Below are 25,465 nucleotides of genomic sequence, written 5' to 3'. Positions count from 1 at the left end.
ACAAATCCCCAAGACATGCCAAGAAACCAGCTGAAAGCGGTTGAGAGGCTGCTTCTCGAAGGGCCGCAAATGTGGCCCCCAAAGAATTTTCTGGTCCCATTCAAATTCAAAGTTGCACAGTGGGGGAGGGGTGGAAACTGGGGACAGAATTAGCAGCCCTGTGATCACTTTCAGGGGTATGATGGAACTGATTTAAAATGCAAAACCACATTCCATTGTAAACACGGAGACAAACTGGAAGCCGTGAGGAAATAGGATTTCATTTGGTGATTTTCAATTTTAGGATTGAGATGGGGACAAGCAGAACGAGGCGATTTATTTTTCCAGAACTGAGATTGCCTGTTCTTTTTTTGGAGGATAAGTGAATATGGACTGATATATTACTTCTTTGGGCTTCAATGCTAATAAGGCATACTTCCCACAGAATCTGACAGAAAGGATGAATACCTTGCCCTGCTAATGGTTAATTTGTAGTGGCATGTGTATTTCTTGAATGTTCATGAAGTTTTCTAATTCATCAGCACACAATTGGGCTTTTTTCTTCCCTTTATGCAGAATGAAATGCCGAGAGGGCAGGAGGTTCGGGATGTATCCCTCAGCCAGTGTATTTACTACCCAGAAGTTATTGCTAATATTTTTCTACCTCAGGAAAGAAATTGTTCTTTAGCTTTAGTTCTTTAGTACTGACCACACTTTAAAATGTTTATTACTGTTGAATCTGTCACCGATTGCATCAAGCCACAGAGATGCTAATCTATTGCATGTATTTGAAACTCCCCTGGGAAACATAGATTTGGGCTTACTGCTGAGTGAACATGACTGTTAGGATTATGGAGACCATACCCAGTGAAGAAAAGCAGCCTCGCTTTTCTGACTGGAAAGTAAACAATAGGGCGATTGTCGGCTTACAATGGGGGCCAACAACCCTACTGCTGTGGAGCTGTGTGTAAAAACCAGGATCAGCAAGCAGTCCTGATGTGTTCTTCTTGGAGTTGGATGTTGTCAAGGATTCAGATGAGCCACCCCAGTGAGTACACAGGAAACAAAACAGGATACTCTTGTTTAAGGACTGCTTTCTGTAATTATGTTGATTTTCTATGCAACACTTGAACTTTTGAAAACTCAAGGATGCGTAAGAAGTACTCCGGAGGAGAATAAATGATTGGGATTTTGTCTTAAGTGAAATGTTCGCGTGTGTTCTTAACAAAATTAACTTGTTTGTATTTGTGAGTGGGTCTATGAATTAAGATACTTAGACATGCCTGTTTTGTCTCCCCACCTCACCTCCCAACTCCCATTTTCAAACAGGAGGTCAAGTTGTCTTTGGAACATCATATTTCCTGCTTGGAAAAGGCACTGGATTGTATATGGTCTGACAGGAAAGTTTCGAGAGGACCAGCAGTTTCCCCTAGAAGGCTTGGGTGGGGGAGGGGGAGGTGTGCAGCATCTATCAAGTTCTTTCCTTTGAGCTATCATGAGCTGTTCTATTGTCATCTATACGAAGTCTTCAGAATGGAAACAGCTAAGCTAAACTGTAAATACGCTAAGGAAAAACGTCTTTGGAAATATGTCCGTGGGTTTGCTTGGCACGTTGTACTTTTATCTGTCCTTCCTTGCTGAGGAAGGAACATCTGGCTCAGCGACTTGCCGGTTGCTGCTATCATGCTACAGACATCCGCTTACTCCTTTCCCATCCGAGTCTCAGTTCTGTGGATTAGACGAGGGATGTAACATATTTGTATGCCAAGAAATTTGATTTGGTGACAATTATTTGCCCTTTAATTTAACAAAATTACTTCGTGCTCCTTTTCTTTAATCAAAATGCCATGCAATTTCTTATTTCACTTGAATAATCCTCATAATTTTACAACACAATGAAAGGATTATAGATTAGCACAGGTCAATGTCTTCCATATCCTCCTTATTTTGCTTAAGATTCCAATCCACAAAAGGTCACGGACAACATAATACTTCCGGGCCAAGGACACCACAAGGTCCCTTTGCAAAAGCCCCCCTCCCACCCCACCCCACTGGGCAATCATATTCCAACGGCAGTGTGCCCTGAGTTTTAACCACTGTGATTCAGTGGAGAAAATGAAATGCATACAGTCTGCAACTACTAAAGTTCAGTCAGGGGCGCCCTGGGAATGCTGACTTCACTCTAGGGTAAAGCTGTGTAGGATAGAATTTAAAATGGTGCGTGGGGGTCAGCCTGCCAGCGTTGGAATCCAGATTCTACCATTTGGTGAGCAAATTACTTAACCCTTCTTTCCCTTGGTTTCTCTCTATAAAAGGGAGATTATAATTGTTCCAATTATTCATTGCCGCATAACAAAATACCCCAAAACTTAGTGGTTTAAAACAACTATTTATTATTATCTCTTACTTTTCTGTGGATTGACTAGGCTCCACTGGGTGTTTCTCACTTGGGTCTGTCATTCTGGGGCAGTCACATAGCAGGTGGGGTCATTGGAAAGCTTGAGGGGGCTGGCCATCCAACAGGGTTCATTCACACACTGATTGTAGGCTGGGAGCTCACTGGGGGCTCAATTTACACCTGACTCCTCTGTGTGGTTTGGGCTTTCTCACAGCAGAGAAGCCTTTATCTGATTTCCTATGTGGCAGATCAGGCCTCCAAGAGAACAAGGCAGAAGCTGCCAGTCAACTTAAAGTGTCGGCCCAGACCTAGTCTATTGTCTCTTCCGCCCAATTCTATTTATCAAACGAGTCACCAAGGCCAGCTCAGATTAAAAGGGAGAGGAATTAAACTCCTTCTCTCAATTTGAGCACTAGTTAATAATTTGCTGCCATCCTCAATCAACCACAAATACAATATCCACCATGGAGAGTTTTGTGAGAATTAAATGAATTAATCTATGTAATAGACCAGTGTCTGGCACTTGTAATACATTTTGAATAAAAATTAATTATTATTATTTTCTAGGTCCTTTTACCCCATTTTTTCTTCTTTGCATTTATCACTATTTGACCTTACTTGTAATTATGTTTGTGTATACATATTTATGTGTTTATTTTCTCTCTCTCCCATCCAAATATAAACTTCACAACCATAGGGACTTCTTTTTTTTTCAGAGCCTAGAAAATTGCCTGGTATGTAACGTTGTTAGTGCCATCGAGTTGATTCCAATTCCTATCGACCTTGTGTACAGCGGAGCGGAGCCCTGCCTGGTCTTTCTGCGCCATCCTCTCACCTTCCGGCGCTGTATCAGACAATGCTCCACTGCTATTCACAGGGTTTTCATGGCCAATTTTTTTGGAAGTGGGTGGCCAGGTCCTTCTTCCTAGTCTGTCAGTCTGGAAGCTCCGCTGAAGCCTGTCCACCATGGGTGACCCTGCGGGTATTTGAAACACCAGTGGCATAGCTTTCAGCATCACAGCAACACGCAGCCGCCACAGCATGACAGCCAACAGACAGGGGTATATAGTGAGAGTACCATAAATATTTGTTGAGTGAATGAATGATAAGTGAAAGAACCCCTAGTGAACATACAACAGGAGGAAACCAACATTTTGGATGTTTGGTTGTGGAAAATGGTGGTGTGTTTTAGGTTGGGGGAGGATTATGAGCAGAGAGGTTGACATTCTGATTTATTTAAATGTATTAAAAATTAGAATCAATATCATCTCTTACCCGGAGCAGTTTTTAACTGAAACTGTCATAAGAAGCATGAAATACATGAACAAGTCCTACCTTGCCTCCAGAATAGCTGACCACAATTGGCACAATTAGAAACTGTGTTTTGCCACCCACAGGCCTTAGAATCTGACAGGTCTGGGTAAAAGTCCCTGCTTGGCTCTTTGCTTGCTGCCTGACATGAAATAGTTTTTTAAATTCTCTGAGTTGTAAAATCTGTAAAATCAGACAATGAAGCATACCTCGTGGGATTCCTGTGAGAATTAAATACAGCTGACAAAGTGTTTCAATAAAAGTACTGGACACAATTGATAAAAATGTACGAATCCCCAAAAATATTGATGATAAGGAAACTTTATTGACATGAATTTTATTATACTTTCTATTAGAGTGGATGGCTTTTCAATTTTTATTTTTCAAAAACTCCTCTTATGTTTCCAAACACATTAAAAATATTAAAATAATATTAAGTTCACTTTTTACTAACCCAACATTCAATCTGTGAGTATATTGATCCATAAATTGACCTTTCTACTCCACCCGTATTTGACAGGAATTGAAACAGAGTATTGAATAAGTTTTAACAACCATTTTAAAAATAAACGTTTACATATATCAAGAAAAATTGTGACATCAAAGGAAGTAAATATCATATCCAGAGAACACTTCCTAGAATTCACCGGGAATTCCCCACCACCCCCAGCCCACTTCGTGAGGATGTCCAAAAGTAGATTACTTAATCAACAGATGGTGTTTCTGGAGAGTCCTACAAATTCAAAGCAATCAGAACTGTGGGGGATTTTTCCTCAACACACACACACACAGATATATATATATAAAATCAATTCAAGATGGGCAATTTATAGGGACACGCATATATTTATATAAATTCAAAGTGGACAGAAATTTTGTCTATTTTCTTGTTTTGGAAAAGCTGTCAAATATTTCTTACATTGAAAGACTGCTCTAGAATGTGTAGAAGATCAAAGCTGGAAAAAAGGATGATGCAGTAGAGAATCATAAGTCTTTAAAAGGAAAATATTCAGCACTAATATTGTATATTGCTGGCAGCTGGACAGGAGAGCGTATACTCTGTTCTCTGAACAACAAAACACCAGAACAGGCACATGGCAGGCACAGCTCAGCTGTCCAACGTGAAAGAGAATGTTCTTGCAGAATTCACAGTACAGCAGAGTAAAACTGAATTGATTTGTTTTTGTTTGGGGGTTGGAGGATGTACAAATACAGGACTCACTAACAGGTTTAATATCAGACAGTGGCAACGTTAAAACTACATATATTTAACGTACCTGACAAATAATAGACGATTAGTAAATATTAGCTTTCTTTCCTTCGAACTATTTTTTTCCTGCTTTTTTGTCCATTATCTTAATGTCTAAGCTCAGTAACTAAGAGCATAGACATGTGTGCTGGGATCACCCTATGGTTCTTTGTTCTCAAGTAAACAAACCCAATCTGGTTAAGCATTAACCAATGGCAGGTGATCAGTTCTGTCCAGGATCCCTATGGGGAAAGCAGAGGCCAGATAAAATAAATACAAATTAAATTCGTCTGAGCACTTCCATCATTCCATATTTAGTTTCTTCGTGATCCATATATTAGGAAGATTAGCATGCCAGAGTTTTTCTGCTCTGTGAACTCTACTTAATCTGAAAGGGGGAAACCCTGTTGTTCCCTCTCAGCATCTGATTGGATCAGATTGCATAAAGCTCCATATAGTCATATTGACATTCATACCATCACTCTTTTCACTATACACATGTGCTGAAAAAAGTAATTTTTTGGTTTTTTTCCTCCTTCCACACCTTAACCCTTCCAGAGAATGTGTATGATTCTACTCCTTAAAATAGTGAATCTAGATGGTAAGAATTCTCCACAAAAGACATTCATAAACATTTACCTGTTACTTCCATATTTGTAGTAACGATAACTAATGCCTATAGTTTGGAGTATAATTTGTTCGTTTTATCCAACCAAGACAAAAGCCCTTTAGGGGAATTTCAGTGTCCAGTCTATTATTTAACCTCATGAACAAGAACACCACGTTGCCTCGCTTAAAAAGATTCATTGCTAAGGTTAAGAACAGATGAGACTGGTGTCTACAGCCTCCTGGAGTCACAAATGTACAAACAAGAGACTTAATTTTTCTCTACTGTTTTTACAAAAAAAAAGGAAAACTTTTTTTCACACTAGGCAAACAGCAACTGGTTTAGTCTCATAAATTTACATATCCTAAATAGTGTCAGTATTCAGGCAGATTAGATTAACGGGCTTTGTGTTATCCAAAGAAAAAAAGGAAAATATATCCAAAGTCATCTGGTTAATTGGAGGAGGCGGGGAGATGAAGTGGCTTCCATTGAGTTCTTTTGGAACAGTTGCAAGATCCACAAAATCTGTTTTTAGCTCAGTCATTCATCCTGTTGGATGTGTGATGTGTTTTCAGTTTAATGATAATTGCCCTTTCTGTTTCTTTGATAATTGCCCTCTCTATTATCATTTATGGGGATTCAAATTATAAATCAAGACAAGACAGCCAGAAAAATATTATGATTGTCCCTTCTGAGGCCACAGCCACTCAAGTACCACTGCCAAAGTCTGAGAGCTTAAGCTATTTTCATTTACATGTTTCTGAACATTTTATTTGAGGATCCAATGGTTTTCCTAAAGAAGAAGTTGCCTGACAATAATAGGACTGAATGATAATGGATACAGAGAATATAAGCTCAGCTTCAATTCAACATTTATAAATTTGTATTTGAAACCAGAAACTTGCTCTCTTGACTGTTTGAAAGCAAAAGTGAGGAGTCAGCCAGAAAAGTTTGCTATTAGTCATGGGGTGTCCCCGTGGAGGACATTGCACAGCCCTGCCACCCAGGAGGCTCCCTCTCCCTCTACTCTTGGCCTGTTTGGGAAAAAATTGCATTCTTCTCATGGAATATGCTCGATGATACACACAATGAGATAAGTGCAAGGACATGAGTGAGCTCTTATCTGAGTCAAGGAACCATCTCCCAAAACAAAAGCAGGAAAATAGAAACGTGCACTCAAGAAATGGTTCTCTGAGGTGGTAACAGTGGTGTGCTGACACAACTCGTCTCTGCTCAGGAGATCTTATTATTACGTTTTCAGGAACTTAGCAAGCTGTTTCTTCCCCCAGAGAGCCACTATCAAAAATTAATCATATAAATTTCAAATTAAACACATTATAGTAAAAAAAAGCTAATAAATACACAGAACTCATCACTTCCTAATTATTGTAGTACATTGTATTATTTTCTGTATTCTTGAGGCTATTTTTGTCTATTGTATCTGAATGTTAGAAATACCATATATTGGTGCCATATGGAGCATCTCTTCCCACCTCTGCATTCAGTAACTTCATATTAGTCGCTTGAAATTAGCAATGGTATTTACACCATTGATACAAGAAAATGCTACAAATCATCACTTTCCCCTCGGAAAGCTGGTTCTTACACATTTTGCAGCCCAGCCCTGGAGAGCAATATAGTTTTATAAAAGGAAAGACCCTGGAGCTGGGATGACCTGGGTTTCCTTTTGGCTCGATTAGTAGCTGTATGATCTTGGGCAGTTTACTGAAAGTCTCTGAGCCTTAATTTGTCACTCGCCTGCTTGATATGCTTCAATGTCTTTCCATTCCTCTTAGCATAAAGTCCAAAATCCTTAGTCTTTTCTCCCTTATCTTGGCCCCAGATTTCTTTACTCCTTGAATCCTGTAAGTTCCTCCTGCCTAAGGGCCCTGGAATCCAGAGGGCTCTTCTTTTCCCTCTTTGTCTTGCTACCTCCTACCCATGATTTAGGTTTAAATGTCACCGTCTTAAGGTAGACTTCCCTGAGACGAACCCCCTATACCTCCCATATAATAAGTTAGGACCCCTTAATATAGACTTCCATAGAATCCTTCCCTTCACAGCACTTGTCAAAAGTGTAACACAATTATTTTGCATGTAGTCATTTGCTTAATATCAAAACTCCCTCTTTTGCCTGTGTTTCTCATGCATGTTGCTGTCACTATGCCCTATGCCCATGGATGTCCACTTTGCCGACCTAATCACTTAATTTGTAGGATATCTGTTTTCATAAGAGCATCCATCTTCTCAAAATCACTCATTGTACCTAAGAGGATCTACAGCGCAGTGGTTACGGGCAGGGACTCGGAAACTAGCTCTCTAGGTTTGCGTCTTGACTCTGCTTAACAACCTCTCTGAATCTCTGTTTCCTAATTTATAAAGCAGGTTTAATAACAAAATCTACTTCCTAGGGGTGGATGTGAAAATGAGGTAAGTGAACCCCTGTAAAGAGCTTAGAGCAGGGTTGATCCCGTAAGAATCAGGATTTAACTGTTTGATATTAGCTCTACTTGCCTTAATTCCAGTTGTGCTTTCTTCTAATTATATCGTTTCCCAGAATCCCTACCTCTATGGAGACTCGCATCCTCCCTTACCATTGACAATTATAGACAATCCCACAGCTTCAACTATCTCGTCCATCAGAAGAACACCCACATCTCTGGCTCTAGTTTCTCCCCTCATTTATAATCTTACAGTTCCAGCTACTTACTGTCATCTCTGTGAAACTTTTTGACACATCAAACACAGTGTACCACACCCGAATTCATCATTACCCCATCAAACTAGTTCATTCTTTTGACATCTGTATTTCTGTTAATGGCGTCCCATTTTCTCCGGTGAGGCTCCGAGCTTCTAATTCATCTATGTCTCTTCCCTTTCCTTTACTGCACATCTCAGCAGTTGCCAATTCCTACTGATTGTCTCTGAAATACCTCTTGCATCTTTTTCTTCCTTTTAATTCCCACTGCTGCCACCTAGTCTAGGTTCTCATTAATCTCTTTCTTGTCTGCACTATAACAATAGCCTACTATCCAATCATCACAGCTTTAGACTCAGTTTAACATAACAAGAAGCATTCTTTTAGAGTTAGACACTCTCATAACACGTTTCTCTCCCTCCCTTTCTCTTTCTCTCTCTCTCTCAATTATGTGATGTTTTATGACCGTCTTCCATCCCTGAAAGCGGAGACCTTGACCAAATAGTTCACCTCCGTATCCTCAGTACCTAATAGTCCCAAAAAGAACTATTTACTATTAAATTTAGTACTATTATCAAATATTATTATAGTATTAACATAGTATATTATTAATATAGTATACTATTATTAAAGTAGTACTATTAAATGTTGAATATTGCTAAAAGTATTTGTTGGGTTAGTTATTGAATAAATCCGCTTTCTGTCCTTGCTCTGATCTATAGTACACACACTTCATCTACTTAAATTGGATTTCTGGTTAATTCACTCCACTGCTCAAACATCATCAGCCCTTCCCAATTGATTGCCTACTGTCTAATGTCCCCATCCTGGAATATGAGGCTCCAATTAAAAGGCCAGACTAACCTCCATGAAAGCTCCGTTCCACTCAGAATATTCAAAGAGTTGTTGTTGTTTTATTAGCGAAATAACAATATTAGTTGTGATTTCAAAACCTTCCTCAGCCTATATCATACAGGACAATAGAGAAAGCAGTAGATTTCCTTATCAATTACGCTTGCTTCTAAAACAGAAGGTGTGGTTAGTTAGAAATTTCCAATCCTGTCCCGGCATGAGGACATGAGTCAGGGAAAAGAGATGCACATCTTTAAAAAATGAAAATATTAAGGCTGTGGAGTTTCCTCAAAACTTTTCAAAATAAAATTTTCTCTTTTAGATGTAAAAGACAATATAAGATGACACTGGAATTTTCTTCTATGTTACTTGAATTCATTCCACTTCACCTTTTGTCTAGATGAGATACTGGCTGCACATTTTGTCTAAACTCACTGCTTTTCATTCTTGAGCTTTTTTCATATTGTATTACATACTCTTTCCTCAGTATGTAGTCATAATTATAATTTCTTCATTTGCATCTTGATGATTAAAATGTTGCTTTCATATTACTTGGAACTTATTTTATCTTGAATCTCATGGATTTTTTCCCCTGAATTACAATTTAAAGAATACTCTTTCTTAATTGGTTTTTAAAGTCCTGATCTTATATTTTTTCATACTGATACCACCACTACATAAAGAATAAGAGTTACTCCAACATCTGACCCATTTACTTAGATTCTATTGTTTTGAACTTGGAAATTTTTCTAGAGAAACTGACTTCAAAATTTGAAGAAATTACACAAAGAGCAACTCTCTTCAAGAATAGAGAGATTTTTTTTAATTCAACATCTGTAATAAGGGTAGTATTCAAAGGTGACTAGAGCATCCCATTCTAATAAATAAGACATTCTCAAACTTTAGCAAAAATAACTTCTTTTGTACATTTGACTACACTTAGTTAATGCTGCCCTCATTAAGTTTACTCACCAAGTTAATATGTATGTTCTGTATGTAAAAGACACATATAGGAATTAATTCTATTTCTGTAATATCTAAATTATCCAATATGGTTTCATTGAATCTTTTACCATGTGCCTAAACTCTCAAGAAAATATTGAAAATTTCTTGAATCCTGCATTTTCAAATATAAATTTCTCATGCTTTTTTTTTGCTGAGGAAGATTGGCCCTGAGCTAACATCTGTTACCAATCTTCCTCTTTTTTTCGCTTGAGGAAGATTAGCCCTGAGCTAACATCTTTGCCAATCCTTCTCTAATTTGTATATGGGTCGCCTCCACAGCATGGCTGATGAGGGGTATAGGTCCACGTCCAGGATCCAAACCCACAAACCCAGGCTGCCAAACTGGAGCATGCTGAACTTAAGCACTATCCCATGGGACTAGCCCCTCAAATGTAAATTTCTATTTAAAAAATAGAAGTCTGGCTATCATCCAAAAGCTATACTCAATACTGCAAATATCAACAATTACTCAATTACCTTTGTCCTCTTAAAGATGGCATAGTTTGATAGCCAATGTTAATTCATCCCACAAAAATGAGACTCTTTTAAATTACAGATGAAAATATCCCTTTTTCACAAAATTACACAATCAAATGTCCATCATTTCTATGTTAATCTCCTGTCTATTAGCTAACCATGAAATGAAGAAATTGGCAAGAAAAAAACCTTAAGTGCTACTTTATTCCTTTAGCATTTTCAACCATAGTCTACGATATTATGCCCATCTGAAACTGTATTTAACCAAGGGCAGTGTGCAGCCTGGAGATGAATTTATCCAGCAAATTTTCCATTGTTACTCATTGTAGAATCTTGATAACTACGTTGAACCCTCAGCATCAAACAGGATGCTAGGGAGCAAAATTCAATATTAGATTTGCTTGGACTTCACCCAAGGTCATATGGAAGAAGGACATACGTCCATTCCTCAGCTACTATTTTAAGGTCACGTTTTGCAGCCTCACTCAGCAATCTGGTCATAGCCTTTGTATTCATAAAGCACTTTTTTTTTTATCCTGCTCCATTTGATGTTAAACTTATAGTAGGTTGGAAAATTAAAAATTTCTGGTCTCCAAAAACATGCTCTCTTGCTCTCTCACTGTAATTTACGCACGTGAGAGAACTGTATTCTTCACAACATACTTCAATCAGGGATCTGAGTGATATTCACAAGCCCCTTTAAATTCAAGAAACAGTAACAAATCTGGCCTTCAAAATGTATAAATGGTTAGCCCATCTTGGAATTCTATTGTTTAAAAATTTGCTAAATAATACTTTTTTAATAGGCGGTCATTTCCTGGTCAACTCTCCTGATTAACCTATGTCCGTTGTAGGCTTGAGACAGGGCTTGTTTTCCTTTGCAAGTCTAAGACTCACGTGGTGGAAAGTCCATCCATCTACACACTGATTAATTAGGAGTCAATTTTAAGTATTCAGAACCTACATATAATACTTTGACTTTTGAGACTAAAATGAGCAGGAGAGAGAACAGTAATAAACAGGCCACAAATTTGCTTTACCATCTCACTTCTTTGAGAAATGGTAACTTACTACTACATCTCACCATTCCTCTCATAAGTTAGCATTTTACTGCTTGCAAATGTTTTTGACTGGAATAGGAATGTTCAACATAGAGAGAAAGCTATTACTTGGTAGTCAAATAAATACTAACTGCTTGAATAGTAATAATCAATTAATAATAAATATGCATACCATCAAAATTATACAAGGCAAATTAAATATATTCATTTTATTAAAAGAGAAATGGATACTTGTCCGCTATAAAGGTGGGTGGTCTGGAGTCCTCCCATCACACATCTGATACCTGGCTAAGTGTAGTTTTGGGGATGAGAAAAAATTGGGGAGGCCCATTTATAGCTGGAGTTTGCAGAAGCCGAGAGAAGTAGCCCATAGCTGCGGAGGAAAAAGATCCTATTACCATTACCGATATAAAAAAAATAAAGTTTCCTCTCTGTCTACCAATGGTGAGCAGGCACTTGCTTTGCATTAGGAAATATGTTTCTTTTGAACCTTTAATCATTAGCGACTGATACTAAAGAAAGACAGGTAAACCTTTCCTTATGCTTTTGGAAAAGAATAATTGACAACCAAAAGAGAGACAATAGTTCTCAAAGACCGTTAAATCGAACACAAAGTTTGCATAATCTGTATATTTTTAATATAGAGCCACTTCAGATCTGAGGGATATAATTACCTGAAGAAAGAAAATCCTATGAGCCATTTTATTTTTTACATTTAAAATGTTTCTTGAGTTCACGTTAATATTAACTTCATAAACTCCTCATATTCTGGTGTATTCATTGAAGAGGAAACCCCGCACCCTCCCTTTCCCCGGGGAAAGACTTGCTTTCTGATTTGCCCTCACATCTGCGTTTACCGGAGGAACAGATGCTCAGCTTCGAAGGGTCAGAGTTTGGCCTCTTCCCTCCTATCACTAGAGCAGAAAGAGAGGGGTTCTGAAGCGCTGTGGCAGCTTTCCAATGGCTGGCCTGTACTTTTAAGTTTAAAGTAAGCAGGTGGCATCAATGGGCTGTCTAATGACTAACAAGATAAGAGTGCAATTGATCTTTTTATTAACCCATTTCCCCAGGTGGGTGGCAGCCCGCTCCTCCTCCTGGGTTCGGTTACATTGTTCAGTTCCAGGAATCATTTTAGACCCTCTCTCTTTTTTGTCTGAGCTGATACTTAAAGCACAGGAGCACAAACACTGACATTCTGTGTCCTCTAAATCCTATCCTTTCTGGGCCTCCAAACTAGTAAACGACTTTATCATTTGAATCTAACTGAAAACAATATTTAACACACATGCAGATGTATCTTCAATCCCATTGATGTTCTTTTCATACTGCATTTGAACCATGGGTTTGTTTGTCTTCCTTCTAGGTCGCAGAGCACTTACTCTAGACCTCACAACTAGTTCTGAGGAGTATGGAGCCTACATAGATTCATAAGGTAAATGATTAATTTCAAAATAAGACATCAGGATTCAACTATAGTATGAATTCCAGCATTGTGCAAATGTCTTGTCCTTGATTTATCTGTTGGCGACTTTCTAAGTTATGATACTGGGCAATCTTTTGTAGAGGGTAGATCTTGACCCCGGGTAGCACTGAGAGAAGAATAAACTACATCTGTGGGTTCCCTCCCTTCAGAGTTGGGTTATCCGTCGTATACTGCTTAAAAGCTGGCTACCTACCTCGATTTCTTACAAAAGTATTCTTGTGATCTCAGGAGGCTCCTGTCCTGGAGTAGGCCAGGACATCAAAATCATATAGGCAAGTGAAGAGCGATTAGATCTATCATTTTCATAAAAGAAACCTGAGATTATTAGGATGAATTCCTTTGTAGAAGTAGGAGGAGGTACTAAGCGTCCCATTAAGGCTACTCCTACCACAGGTGGTGTCAGATGAGGAAGTATAGGATAAAAGGATTTACAGAGGATGGCCTCATATTTCTATTTCTCTGAATCATAGTCATCGTTTGCTTTCCTGCTTGTTAAATAATTGTGTATTCCTAGAAGCCATCGATTCTATATTAACGTTGACTCATACAGAATCTTTGATATCACCTATAGCAAAATGATTAAAAGTCTAGGCTTCAGAGCCAACCTAAATTCAAATTGTGTTTCTGCCATTTACTAGCTCTGAGACTGTGGGCTTCAACGTTCTCATCTACAGAGTGGGAGAAATAATACTGCTCACTTACAAGAGATGTGGCAGAGGAGAAATGAATGAGTAGATGTAAAGCACTTAAAATATTGCCTGGCACCTAGTAAACACTAAATTTACTGATTAACTAAAGCTCTTTTATTCTACCTCCTTACTCTGTTTCAGTTTCTCAATTTTCCTTTAGTCTAGAAACTCGGCGGTTGTGGGAATTATTAAGGGAACAAAACTCCCAATTCCCTTTAGCAGCCTCCTCCTAAAGGAGATATATTATACCTTTCATGTAAATGCCAGGAAGGAAAATAATTGGCATCCCATTGCCCTTTGATTGTGTCCCTGGCTAGCCCCAGGTGGTGTGACGTGTAAAGTGACCTGAAAGTGAGGTGCCTGCCAGCTCAGTGCACAGGATAGTGGGAAAATCAGTTAGAAGGCTCGTCGCCCATTTCAGAAACATGCAAACATCAACTAGCATAGAGTTTCAGGAAGCAGAATAAAAAGGAACCTACAAAACAAAAAGCCTTTCAAGGGGATGGAGGCACCGTTCTTCCAAATCATGGATGGATGATTATGATCACCATTAGAGCTTAATGAGCCTCTATATGGCTAATGACTTCATCTCTCCAGTAGATTTGCCAAGAGTCCATGTTTCCACTCACATCCATCTTTTTCTTCTAAAAAGCATAACCATTGTGCTAGTTGATCAGAATACGTCATTGGATTTCCTCCTCCTCCATTAACAGAAACACATTTCTCAAATCTACCATCGCCTAATTTCCTTTCAGGACTGGAGGTAACAGATCAGAGAAAAGAAAATAACACCAGTGTATGGTTTATAGAACCTCGGAACACCTGGGTTCAATCCAAAAGTGGTCATTAAGAGCTCTCTGTCCTCTCCAAAATGTAGTTGGTCACTAACCTACTTCCAAAGATAACTTTAAAGATAAAAATATGTGAAATTGATCTTTTAGCACATGTAGGGGTATGGTTTATTTTACTTAATTTAGATATTTGTTACAAATGCTATCATTGCTTATGGCTATTTTTTATTTTAATAACCCGAATGCAGAAAATGGTATTATAAGGTTTAAACGAGTTATCTACTAAGCCGTTTAAAGACTATCAATTCGAACAAAAAGTAAGACCTAAACTGAAGTTAAAATCCTTTTTGAATTAACCGCATTTGGATACTATTTAGTCTACAGTGATACTTAGTGTTAGAATCAGTGAAAGGGGCAAAAGTTGGCTAAGTAGAAATAATGGCATATCTTCTAAAGAACAGGTGTTAATAGGGCCGGCCTGTGGCTTAGCGGTTAAGCGGCTGGCGGCCCGGGTTCGGATCCCGGGCGTGCACCGACGCAGCACCGCTTCTCCGGCCATGCTGAGGCCGCATCCCACGTTCAGCAGCTAGAAGGATGTGCAGCTATGACATGCAACTATCTACTGGGGCTTTGGGGGAAAAAATAAATAAATAAAATTATTTAAAAAAAAGAACAGGTGTTAATAATAGGTTATTTTTTGGAAGAGAAAATTTTTCATAAAAATAATAGATACCATTTCCCATCATGATTCTTACTCAAATTTCAGTGTGAATATTTATTTCATTTTCCTATTTTCAAAATACATCCAGTAAATATAGTAGATCTTAATATAATCTTGACTAATATCACACCACTATAATACCGAAAGTTAGTTATGGTGGAAGGGATATCCTCATAGTTATGGTGGAAGGGATAATGTTGGCTATTAAGACAATGCTTTAGTGTAATACTTCAGAAATTTTAAATTGTTTTATGTTAAAATATTCCAGCATAATTTTTATGGGGCATTTTTACTATAAATAAATTTTGATTGCTATGGTAATGTGAGAAACATGAATGGATAATATCTATTCCCTGTAACCAGCATTTCAGGAAAGTGTCATTGTTAAAAAAATGCATGCCTGGGATGGCAATTTGAGTTCTAGCCCCAAGTCTGCATCTGAACTTTCTGAGTGATCTTGAGCAATTCGCATCTGTCTGACTAAAATTTTTGATATACAATTTGAAGAAATAAAGAAGCCTCAAAAATGAAGGCTGATTTTCAGGAAAATCTTTCAAGCAACAAAAATGCTTAGCAGATTCTAACACGCACCAAATCCACATTCTGCTGTCAATCTTTCCTCACATCCCTCTGCCCACTCCTCTTGCCCCACTGATCCCATCACTGCAAGAATGAAAAGGTTAGTTTAAAATGGATCCTCTTCATATACACTGGAATCTTTAAAATCACAATAAAGTAGGAGTTAAATTTACTGTTTAGTCTCACCGAATAGATGTTTGGAGACCTTTTTTTAGAGTCATTTAACTAATCTTATTGGAGCTCTATAATATGTCCAAAAGAGTTCCACACAAAAAAAGTATAAAAAAAGTGTAAAGTGTGGGCCCTGCTCTCTGCAGTTTATTTATAGAAGTAAAATCAACATATACAAAACAAATATTAACATCAGAAAAAAATATACGTATGTGCTCATCTCAGTATTAAAATTATGAATTTTGTAGGAGTTCTGATGGAAGAAGTGGGATCCAAGATGAGGTTTTAAGAATGAATAGAGTTTGGGTACGTAGGGCTTCTTTGGGCTAAATAACCAGTGGTCCTATGTTTATATTATCCAGGGTCTATGTAATAAGCTCTTTGACCACTAAAAGCAAAGCAAAGGAGTAGTTGAAGGGGCTGGTTAATTCACCATGAAAGCTAGGTAAATCCCAGCAAACAAGTCTTTCACTCCTCCATGCTCAGTAAAAGCACGAATAGACACCCCACAAAAATCCCAAGCTTAAGCTGGAATGTGAGGCTCTCTGCTCAGAATGCAACAGTGAAGATTCCAGGATGGGTGGAAAGACTTCACTCCTCGTAGCTGAGTTCAAATCTTTAAGACCGAAATGTTGGGCTTGGGTACAAAGCTGACTGAGTAACCCTATCCATCTGGAATAGAAACCCAGAGGCTCTGAGGCTCATCAAGCATAAACATTCTCTCCCTGAGGACTCAGTCTCCTTAGGTCTCCCTGCTGGCCCAACAGCTGCTTTCTTTGGGTTTCTGACCAGCCCCCAGAGTGAACCAGTTGAGAAAGAGAAAGCTAGTACCATTGACTTTGACAGAGAAAGATTTGAGAATGTAGAAGATAAGTCCATTTCACATCTACTTCTATGAATGAACCATTTGCCATCTAGGGAAAAAATGAGATCATTCTCATGTTAATAATCCAAAACTTGATTTAACGCAAAGAAAACTAAAATTAGATATTGTTCTTGAAACTCTAAGTTGCACTGTGTTGAGAAAGTAAACTGTGAGTATGTTGATGACAATGATATAGCTACCATTCATTGAGAGTTTATTGTATGCCTGGCACTCTGTTATATGCTTTAATTTTTGTATATCTCATTTAATCCTCATAAAATTTATATTAGGAAGAAGCTATTGTCCCCAGTTTAAAGATGAAGAAATGAGCCTCAAAAATTTAATTTGATCAAATTTAACAAGTAGTAAGTGGCAGAGCCAGGATTTGAGCTCATGTCTTTCTGAGGCCAAAGGCCATGCTCTTACCATCATGTACACTGCCTTTCAGACAGTGCTGCCTCACTGTCTAATGATGCCTTTCTTGTATACTCAGGTATACCAGGAAGATGACCGAGTTGGCAGTTTTATTGCATGTATGTACATTAACATCAACCAATACTTATTATTTAGTCCCATGAAGTCAATGAATGTTTTGCAAGCAGATGGGCTACAGATTCAGAAAAATCAATGAATATTTGACTAAGCAAGTGAATTATGAAGAGTAAAAGCATTATATGTGCTTTTTCTTGGAAGTAAAGGGAAAGCTATAGTGTTAATAAAACAGACCCAACACTAATGACTTAGGGCCCCCCCAAAGTAGAAATCAATCTAAGGTTGATTTTTCTCATTCCATAAACTTATTTCCCAATGGAGTTTCTTAATTTTGACATTCAAAATAGAGAATCCTGTCATGGCTCTTTACTTTCAGAGTCAAGTCCAGTTTACTTCCTAATATCTTCTCATTTATTATTCACTTTCATATAATGCTCACTTTGCCTTGTTTTCACATTCTTCATGTTCTTGCACACCCTCTAAGACTATTCTCACTGTCTGGAAGATCTTCCATTGATCTTACCTTTTCTTCCTTGTGTGTATCAAATCTTCACTGTATTCAGTTTCCGGGATCTGTAGTTCTGATGCTGCCCAAAGTTTTCCCAATTAATTATATATAAAATATTGTAACCCTTCTATGGAAATCATCTTTCCTCTAAAGCCATAGGCATTACCAGTGGTAAAATGTATTCATTTTGTATCTAACAGTAATTTCAACCGTTAGATTGTACTTTTCATTGATCTATTTTTTCTGGTTAGAGTAGAAATGCTATTATGGAAAATTTATAAATATCAAAACATAGCAGGAAGAAAATAAAAGCCATTGTTTATGCCAACCCCCCAAGAAAAGCCTTGTTAACATTTTGTTATATCTTTTTCTAGTCTTTTTTTTTCAACACATTTGCTTGTGTTTTAGCTTAAACCATCCCTGACGTAATATATTTTTTTCCTGCTTTGTTCCTCCTAACGTTAGACCCTCTAAGATTTGGAATCACTCAGTTCCCTGAATTCATAAAAACCAAGCAACCAGTATGAGAGTTGACCATTAAGAGACCTGGTGAAGCATTGACTCATAGAAGTCTAAAAGTATTCCCATTTCTGGGCTTGTTTACAAAGATATAACTCCTATACGGTCTTGTGTGCAACTCCCGGGTAATTCTTGTCTTTGTTTCCATCACGTCCTAATTTCCTGTTCATTAAAACCACTCTTTTATTTCATAGAAGCTAGAAAAATATATTAATATTAGATTTTATGTGACAAGGCATTATAAAATAATACATCTGTCTTCTTGATTTCTAAATTAAATTATAGAGCTAAAAAACTGTTTTGTGTTCATGTAATGTTGTAAATGCCCTCTGGGTTTTCTGCCCTGTCTGTGGGCTCATCTTAACTGTACGGAAGACAAAATTTTCTTGTTCAGCTTGCACCTTTTAGATATCTAGACTTTTTATCCCATTAGCTCATTTTATCAAGACCACATCAGTTTTTATCTGGTGAACATTCATTGTCTGAAAACATAACTTTCTCCATGTGACTTACCTGCCCAATTTCTGGGTTCAAATTTTTTATCATTTAGTCCAGTAGAAAGGACTTCACTCTTAGATAATTGCTATGCACCTCATTTCTTCCACCTATTAAGAATAGTGTTTGAGGGCTGGCCCTGTGGCCTAGTGGTTAAGTTTGGTGTGCTCTGCTTCAGCAGCCCCGGTTCAGTTCTCCAGCATGGACCTACACCATTCGTTGCAGCCATGCTGTGGTAGTAACCCACATACAAAATAGAGGAAGATTGGCACAGATGTTAGCTCAGGGTGAATCTTCCTCAAGCAAAAAAAAAAGAAAAAAAATGGAATGTTTGATTATTCCACCCCGGCTTAGACAATATCGTTTGGATTTGTTTGCTAACTAAACTTTTAAAGACACTAACCAACTTTTTCCAAAAAAGCATTAAAATGTGACCTTATAGTAGAAACAACTTTACAGTCTTAGTGAACACCTTTCTCACAATTCTCCTGATACAGAATGTGTCGTCAGCACCCAGCACATAACATGTCATTATTAGCTATCTGTAAATGAATAAATAATATCCTTCAAGGCATCAAAACCCATCCCCAAGCAAGCAGGACTACTGACTTATGAAGGCTAAAGGATTTCATAGCTTGGATGAGATCCAAAAAGTTTTTATTCAACAGAAATGTTTCCTTAAATGCTACCTATGGACCTCTAGCCTATGAGAATAGCATTTCTCGCACCTTATTTTTTTTTCTCACACCACCTAAAAGAGATATCAGAGACTATCCAGGTTTAACTCTGAGTCTAGAACTCGGGCAACTGCAAAGTATATTCATGGATCTGTAGTGTAGATTTTATAGACTAAGATAAAGGAGCTGAAGTATCAGCACCATTGAGGGTGAGCCTGAGAACTGAACAGTTGTGAGTGTTGAGGTTTCCCAGGCAATGGGGGTTCAAGAGGAAAATCGTGAGGTGTCAAGACAATCAAGACACCACAGTATTTTAAACTGCAGACACTCTGCATCGGGGCAGATACTGCCAGCGAGAGGTCTGTGTTTTATTGAAGTCTAAACTAATTCCCCTTATTTTATGCTACTGAATGGTTCACTTGCTTTGGGACCCTCAGGGGGTAAAGGGGAGGGAAACAAATTAAGTCAAAACTGCAAAGACTTGTTAAAACTACACAAGGTGTGTCTAGCTCTCTTCTTGTTATATGATACATTGGGAGAAAAAAAAATCTGTGGGAATTCCACCCTAACTCCATAACAACTCACAGCTGATTAAGTCAACCTTTGAAACATGCAATGAAAACACAGAGAAAACCAAACTTAATATGCAATAGCATAAGCTAATCATTGTTTCATTTTCTGGAAATTGTGTTGGCACCAGGATGAGAAGTAGATGAAAAAACTCCAAGAAAAACAAAGACATCTCTCTTTAAGTCGGTAAGTTTACTGATTAATGAAGAGTCAGACTTGCTGTTAAGGATTTGATGTGCAGTGATTATGAGCATGTCCCTCCATAACAGCCGCCACTTAAGAGTTCCAAGGAGAAACTCACACATGTGCCTAGAACAAGAAGGAAGTAGAAACATTTATGACTTTTGCACCACCCAATGTACACAAAAACACACCCTCACCTAATCCCTGTCTATAAAATTTTATTTATATAGTTGTAAATTGGGAAATCCCAAGCATAAAACTCTATGTCTCTTAAATATACAGTGTTTTAGTGGACTGGTGACTGTGGCAGGCTTGCTTATTTTTGCTTTTTCTGGTAGGAAATGATACGAAATCATAGGAATCCGTATCACTAAGGCCAAAGAAGAGCTGCCAGTCATTTGTGGCATCATTAGCAATGTCGTGATGTCCCTTAAGGACAAAACACATAAATGTTCTCCTGTCACTTACAATTGTGTCAAGGAGAAAACCAAAATGAACTTGCAAAGTCATGCACTGCTCAATCAAGGAAGGAAAAAAAAAAATCTTACTTTGAAGGAAACGAAATCAATCCCCAGTTCAAATTAAATTTGGACTATTCTGTGAAGCTCCAATACACAGCTCCAATACCAATCAGTACTGACGGACTCAAGGTGCAGGCAAATAATGTTTCATTTAAAAGAAATTGAATGAGGATTACTGACAGAGAAAGTTTTGATGCTATTTTGTCATTAGTTAAAGTTAAATCATGCCATTATTGGCTCAGTGGTGAACATCTCAATCCTCACCTCACTCTCTTTTTTTCCTTTGCCGGGTTGGGCTTGTGTCTTCATCTTATTAAAACCTTGTCATGCAAATGTATCATAAGTGTAGCCTGAAGACTTCTGCCTCATGCAAAATTTAGCTTAAATTTTACTGGCATGAAATACTTTATGCACAAAACTTCTGTTTGGTTTGCTGACATTCTTCTTAGTTGGCTCTCATGGTGATTCATTATCTTGTGATATAGATTTCCGAGTATCATCTTTGTATTGATTTTTATATCTTTAATAACCACTCCACAGAAGATGGCTCCACTGGTGTCATTGATCGCATCAAAAATTCAAGGCTTACAGAAATACTAGAGGGCTAATTGGTAGCAGAACATTTCAGACTTAATCTTAATGCAGTCTTAATCTTCTGCATTAAACCTACCTGAAGGTTTCCTCTTGGAGTTGAGGAGGGGCATTTAGTGCTTCATTGAAAAAACACCTGGTGAGAGCATGCAAGAACATGGCAATAAATGGACTATGAACTTGAAAATGTCACTTAACAAGCATTCAGAAATTAACAGCAATCCTTTTATCTGGGGCCTCCATACCTGGAATGCTCCTTGCTTTCCTTTTCCTCCGGCTCCACTGAGCCAGGCTTGCTTATATGTTTTAGAACCACAAATGTCAAAAAAAGGCCCCATAATTCTAAAGCATGGGCCACCCTGGGATTGATAATTTCCCAATTTAGCAATAGAAGGGATTTCTCTACAGAAACTCAGAGTGAACATCCTGTTTGTGTAAATGACTTTAAACAACAAATTTTGGACTGCTGGTGTGGGGCCATCAAGTCTGGAGACTCAGGACACGACCTAGCATATCACTCTCTAACTTCCTTCTTTCTAGGACCCCAGTCAGGGAGCATCCAGATCTAGGTGGGGAAACCTAACCAAGAGGGAGAAGCAGGTACTTTCTGCAAAGGTTAAGGGTAACTTGATTATAAAGTTGAAACTTAGACTTATTGTGTGCTTTCCAAAAATTTTTTGTGAACCTGCTCTGTGCCAGTCACTGTTTCAAAGCACAGATGAGTACAGCCTGGTACCTGCCCTACAGAGCCTTTCTCTCAGCAGCCTATGGGTGGAAGGTGGAAAAGAGACTGAGATGTATTCAATAACTACCGAGAGGGCAGAATGTGGGGTTTGGAATTGGCCAAACCTGAATTCTATTCCACCTCCGACATTGTGCTGTGTGGCGCTTGGTGCTGCCTCCCTGAAAAATGGCAACAGTTAAAAGCTTCTTTCTCATGAGATTAAAATGTGGCGATGTGTGCAATGCTGAGTATTGGGCATGTTATCCATGCACCCCAGAGGCACATTTCCTATTAGAGGACCATAAAGGAGGAAGCCATGTGGATTTTTTCCCCTTCCCTATTGGAGTTGAATAAGTCATTTAAAAGAAGGTGGAAAGGGGCAGCAATAAAAAAAAATTGTATATATTCTGGATTTTTGACGGAGTTTAGAACAAAGAGCTAAACACATACGCTAATTAAGCAATATAGATGTAGTATCAAGCACTGAGGAGAATCTGGAATATTTAAGACATCTGAAGTTAGAGTGAAGACTTTAGAAAGACTGGAAAGATAAAAGGATGAATCAAGGATGGAGGCCATAGTGAGATATTACAAAGGTCATGGTGAGATTTTGATGTTTAGCATTTAGGTACTTGAATCTTGGGATGCAAATAATTTTTAAATCGCCAGAAATTATAGTTGCAAATTTCAAAGTTTCTCATTTTAAAAATGAGATGTAATAATCTCAAACAAAATAATAAATATGTAAAGGTCTATGTAATCAATTTAAGAATCAATGCACTATTAGAATTTATTGCTAAGAATATCTTCAAAGTGTTACACTTACAATACGTGTGGATTTCAAATAATTTACCTAGGATATGATATTTAAAGAAATGGCAAACACTCACATTATACAAATTATTTTTCTATTCAAGTCATTCTTCCTTCTGCATAGCTATTTGCTTCACAGAATTTAGTCACGTCTCTGGTCCACAAATGCTCATTTGTCGATGAAATTCAGTTTGTACATTTATGGCATCCTCTTTCCGAAACAGGCTACAGCTTTCAACTTAGGAGAGCAAAACATCTTCAAGTGGTTTCATTATAGTGTTTTTACTTCATCATTGTGTATCTGTCTTTTGAGCTGCCTTCCTACAAAATAGTTCCTGATTTTACAGTTTCTCAAAGAATTCGTCACCCTGTTTCCCTGCCTCGGCCTTTTGCCTTTTATTTTCTTCCTCCTTTGCTTTCTTCCTCCACTTTCCTTCTTTGCCACCCTTGGTTCTTTTCCTAAGTTTCTACTGCTTTCCCTCCGCTTCACTTCCCTGTCTCTTCTCCCCTCCTCCTTTCCTCTTTCCCTTATCATGTTATTACCTGAACTGAAACCCAATGCAGAGAATTGTAAGTTTGATTCAAATTTTATTTATCCTATAGGTACATTAAATAACAATCTAAGGAGTCCCCCAGTAGGGGGCTAAATTCATTTTCCATCTGTTACAAGAAAGGATTATGACATGAAAGGGAGCAAAAATTCTACCAGATTCAGGCACAACAAAGTGCAGTGAGGATACTTTTCCAAGTGCTGAGAAATTTCCTTTTTCCTTAACCTTTACCTTTTTCTTCTGCAGTGTAACAGAAACTATTAAAAGTCTTTGTAGTCCTCAATATAGAAAAAATACTTCTGCTCAATAGTAAGTTAATATGAAATAGGAACGTTAATTTTTCATTTTCTATTTTTAAAAACTTCAAAATATTATAAAAAGAAAATATAGGTCTCTACTCTTGTTTTTTCTAAGGAAGATTGGCCCTGAGCTAAGATCTGTTGCAAATCTTCCTCCTTTTTTCCTTTTTTCTCTCCAAAGCCCCAGTAGATAGTTGTATGTCATAGTTGTACATCCTTCTAGTTCTTCTATGTGGGACACTGCCTCAGCATGGCTTGATGAGCGGTGAATAGTTCCACACCCAGGATCTGAACTGGAGAACCCTGGGAACGTGCAAACTTAACCGCTATACCACCGGGCCGGCCCCTCTACTCTTAATATACTAGAAAAAAGTTAGACATTCAATACTAACCAGCTTATTGTTTCTGAAAACATTTTTCTCTTCTTTTAATATTATTATCTATTCTTTACCCTTGTCAGGAAATTGTTTTACTTATTAGTACAGTAATACTATTAACAGTATTTGATTATTGACCAATAATCAAAAGATTGGAATATAGTAAAATTCTACTAAGAAAAATACATTTAAAAATTTTTTCCTTTTTATTAAATTGCTCTTTAATAATTGCAAAAACTACAAAAGTGAGAGTTAGAGATTTCCAACAAAACGAATTTTTTTAAAAAATCAGGTTTGTATATAGAATGGCCCAGAGATGAAATATGAAAGTTTGACATTTTCAAAGCTTTCCCTTTTCAGGGCTTTCTCGTTTTGATCACAGCTCCGTACCTGTTACAGTCTCCAAATGGAGGCCTCACATCATTCCACAGCAGGAGCCACCTTTGCAATCATTATTGATCCCATTCTTGACAGCAAGTCACACATGCCTTTCAATTTGCCACTGTGGAATTTATGTAACTTCAGATTATACATTGAATGCCCAGTGGACAAAACTAGCATCCTAACTTTCAGTCCTAAATCATCCTAAATAATAACAATAACTGCCATGTTTTAAGCAACTATGATGCTTTTACTTGTATTATCTTGAATTCTTACAAAGACCCGATATGAGAAATACTATCATCTTCATTTTACAGATGAGAGAACTGAGAATCAGATAAATAAACCAAAGTTGCCCAAATGCACAAAATCAATAATTATTCCACATACACTTTCTGTTCTATTTGGCAAATAGCAATGTCCTGCAAAATAGCAGTTTGCCCATGGTTAGCAAATGTTTTTGTTTGATTTTGTTTTATTCATCATGGTGAGAACATTTAACATGAGATCTAGCCTCTTAACATATTTTTAAGTGTACAGTACAATATGGCTGACTATAGGCACAATGTTGCACAGCAGATCTTTCGAAGGTATTCCTCTTGCATAACTGAAACAGGCAGCAGAATTTGTCTGCCCCCACAGATTGGGTATGCGTTTAGGAGTTTGAAGAGTGACCCCTTTTACTTCATAAATGATGAACAAAATGGTCAGAAACAGGGCCAGAAATTTTTGATCTCCTGGCTCCTACCAACTTGCCTCTAACTGCCGATTCTAACAGGCAAAGACATGTCAGGACACAAGCTATAAGAAACATTTCCACAGCCTAAA

The sequence above is a fragment of the Ceratotherium simum genome, chromosome 2 (genome assembly GCF_057802395.1).
Source record: "Ceratotherium simum simum isolate JZ-2026a chromosome 2, ASM5780239v1, whole genome shotgun sequence".
NCBI classification, from domain to species: Eukaryota; Metazoa; Chordata; class Mammalia; order Perissodactyla; family Rhinocerotidae; genus Ceratotherium; species Ceratotherium simum.
This window is presented reverse-complemented; position numbering follows the sequence as displayed.